Source organism: Erinaceus europaeus, chromosome 7, assembly GCF_950295315.1.
Source record: "Erinaceus europaeus chromosome 7, mEriEur2.1, whole genome shotgun sequence".
NCBI classification, from domain to species: domain Eukaryota; kingdom Metazoa; phylum Chordata; class Mammalia; order Eulipotyphla; family Erinaceidae; genus Erinaceus; species Erinaceus europaeus.
The window spans coordinates 18,539,832-18,543,548 of NC_080168.1; positions in this window are offsets into that span (position 1 = coordinate 18,539,832).

Genomic DNA, 3,717 nt, shown 5'->3' on the forward strand with positions numbered 1-3,717 from the left:
ACCAACTAAATATTCCATTCAGTCTTTATTTTATCTCTCTCCTTTATTATTGACACTAGGTTTATCACTGTGCATGGTGATGTATAAGCTCAACCAGGAGCACCACCACCCGGCCCCCTTTGAATATGTACTTAAATCTTTTATTAGTGATTTAATATTCATTTCCAAAATTGTAGGTCAACCGGAATATAAGTGCACACCTTTCCCCCCCAGCGCAATTCTGTGTCCCCAGTCCCTCCATTGGAAACTGCAGTGTTTCTCTCAAGATCACAGATATAAGTTGACTACTATTTATTTTCTTTTTCTTTCTTTTTTGTTGTCAGGGTAATCGCTGGGGCTCCGTGTAGGCACTATGAATCTACTGCTCCTGGAAACCATTCTTTTATTGAGTAGGACAGACATAAATTGAGAGGGGAGGGGAGGCAGAGGGGGAGAGAAAGATAGACACCTGCAGACCTGCTTCACTGCTTGTGAAGTGACCACCCTGCAGGTTGGGAGCTGGGGGCTCAAACTGGGATTCTTGTGTGAGTCCTTGTGCTTCATACTATGTGTGCTTAGTACTATGTGTGCTTAACCTGGTACACCACTGCCCGACCCCCACAGTGGAAGCTTTTTAATTCACTTTTTCATAACAAAGGCCCCTATGCTAGACACAGGTATGTATTGACTTATTCATTCTCCTGTTAATTCCACAACATTTATCAAGCATTTATTACAAAGAACACAAATAAGCATGGAGAAGAATGAACATGACAGCTCAGGGCTGAGAGCCCACCTCTGTGGCCCTAACTTCATGAACCAGGGGCACCAGATTGTCCAATCAACCTTGCGCTTCACCCCAAGCCCCAAGCAACAAGGCCCCTTCCTCCAGCCTGAGCCCACTTCCACACCACACCTTCCTTCCCTTCTTCAGGGTTAGCATAGGGGCTGGGCGGTGGTGCCCTTGGTTGAGTGCATGTTACCATGTGCAAGGATCTGGGTTCAAGCCTCCGGTCTCCACTTGTAGGGGGGAAGCTCCACAAATGGTGAAGCAGTGTTACATGTGTCTGTCTCTCTCCCTGCCCATCACACTTCATTCTCTTATTTCTGTCTCTATGAAATCAGCCAACCAACCAACCAATCAATATATCATTTTCCAGAGAATTCCTCCACACTGCCTGAACCCCAGGCTCTAGCACTGGGGGCCTCTTCTTTCTCTCAGAAGCCCAGGCAACCCCCCACACCCTACACCCCACACATACTGATGGAACCTGATAATAAATGAGTTCATTACCCAGCTTGCTGGGGCCCCTGACAGCCCATCTGCTGGTATGATTAATTAGGACTTTGGCGACAGAGTTGCCATCACAGGGCTGGGAAGCAATTAATTGAAGCATCTTCCATTCTGGCACTGCAGAGGCATTTGAGAGGTGGGGTCTTCATGGGTCATCCCTATTTACGTCCTCTCCCTTCCATCCCCTGCAGTCTCCTTTCTCTGGAAACCCACTCAAATCAAGCGGTGGTAGACCAGGAAGACCATGTCTTCCAAGTCCGCAAGTGTCTGAAGGGTTGGGGGAAGGGAGAGATGCTGACTCAAAGAAGGTCTTCATACTCTCAGGACTTGGCTGGGGATTTCAGACCAAGTCCCTCCATCCTCTGACTCCAAATTTCTGAGGTGGTGACACCAATAGTGGGTTAAGAACCATCAAGGGGTTGGGCAGTGGTAAAGCATACATATAACCATACCAAGGACCTGGGTTCAAGCCCCTGGTCTCCACCTGAAGGGTGCAAGCTTCAAGAGCCATGAAGCAGTGCTGCAGGTATCTCTCTTTCTCCCTCCTTCCCTTCCCTCCCCCTCCCAACTTCTCCCTGTCCTATTGAATAAAATAGAAAAAAGAAAAAAATAATAAAGAAAAAGCAAAAAAGAACTGCTAAGATCTGGGGGGGGCACCTGGTTAAACATACACATTACCATGTACAAGGACCCAGGTTCAAGCCCCAGTCTCTATCTGCAGAGCAGGAAGCTTCACAAACAATGAAGCAGTGCTGCAGGTGTCTCTCTTTCTCTATCCCTATCTCCCCCTTTGCTCTCGATTTCTCTATTAAATGAATGAATAAATAAAATATTAGAGAGAGAAGAAGAAAAAGATACACTTAACTCCCCCTTCAGGCATAATAAACCCTGTGGAAGTAGGACCCATGAGAGCAGCAGAGTCTGGACTCCTGAGATTGTAGTTTCATAGCAGTCAAAGGCGTTAGGTCCAGAGAAGTTCGTAGATTGGGGTGGGGGTGTGAGAGTGGGAAGAGGAGGAGAAGGACCAGGTTCTAGTCCCTAGAATATAACTACATATATTCCAATAAGGGAGGAATGGACGTTGGAGCAGGTGAATCCATCCTTTTCTGAGATATGCTGTCATTTTAAAAACAGGAACAAGTGTTTCAAAAGTAAAGCATTTAGTGGTTCTTGTGAAAAAAAAAATTAAATCACTGAACAACAACGATAGCTTCCTTGTGGTTTTAGCAGATGGAATGATGATACTCCCTAAGGGGGAAAAAAAAAGTTATCTATGCCAGCTGCCTGGAATCTTTGTATGCTACCTTCTTCGAAGAAAAAGGTCTTTTGTGGGGGTCGGGTGCAACAGGTTAAGCTCACATGGTGCGAAGCACAAGGACCAGCTTAAGGATCCCGGTTCAAGTCCCCGGCTCCCCACCTGCAATGGGGGGGGGGTCACTTCACGAGCGGTGAGGCAGGTTTGCAGGTGCTCTCTTTCTCTCCCCCTCTCTGTCTCCCCCTCCTTTCTCCATTTCTCTCTGTCCTATCCAACAACAACGACATCAGTAACAACAATAATAATAACCACAATATGATAGAAAAAACAAAGGCAACAAAAAGGGGCAAAAAACGCCTCCAGGAGCAGCGGGTCCGTGGTGCAGGCACAAAGCCCTAGCAATAACCCTGGAAGCAAAAAAAAAAAAAAAAAGGAAAAGGTCTTTGCAGATTTGAGGGCAGAAGTTTCATTAAAGATCTAATTATATTATTGATGACACAGAGAAACAACCAGTCTGGCAAATGTGAGTGTGAGCTCGAACTCAGAACCTCATGCTTGTGGGTCCAACACTTTACCTCCTGTGCCATGTCCTGCATCACAGTGTTTTTTTTCTCATCCAAGCACTACTCAATTCTGGATATTGGTGTCAGACTTGAGACATCTCACATGCAAGTTCTGTGTACTATTACTGTGAAGTCTGCCCAGCTGAAAATTACAGCTCTTGAAATCTGGTCATTGTTGTCATGGGGATGGCAGGGACACAGAACTTTGGTGGCTGATGCTATGTGGAACTATACCTTGTAGTCTTCTAATCCGGTAACTTTAAATAATCTGGTCATTTCAGCAATTCCACTCCTGGACATATACCCAAAAGATAGAGCAACACTGATCTGAAGGGCTATCTGTACCCCATATTCATAGCAAATATATTCACAATAGCAAAAACTTGGAAGCAACCAAAATGCCCTTGGACAGATGATTGGATAAAGAAAGTTATGGGACATGTACCCAGCAGAGTAATACTCAGCAATTAAAAAAGATGATATTGTGTCCTTCAGAATAAAGAGAATGGAATTGGGGAAGATTATACTTAGTGAAGCAAGTAAGGAGGCGAAGGACAAGTATAGAATGCAGAATAGAGAGAACTAAACATATGCATGTGCAAAAAAAAAAGTCAACCTATCTCTAA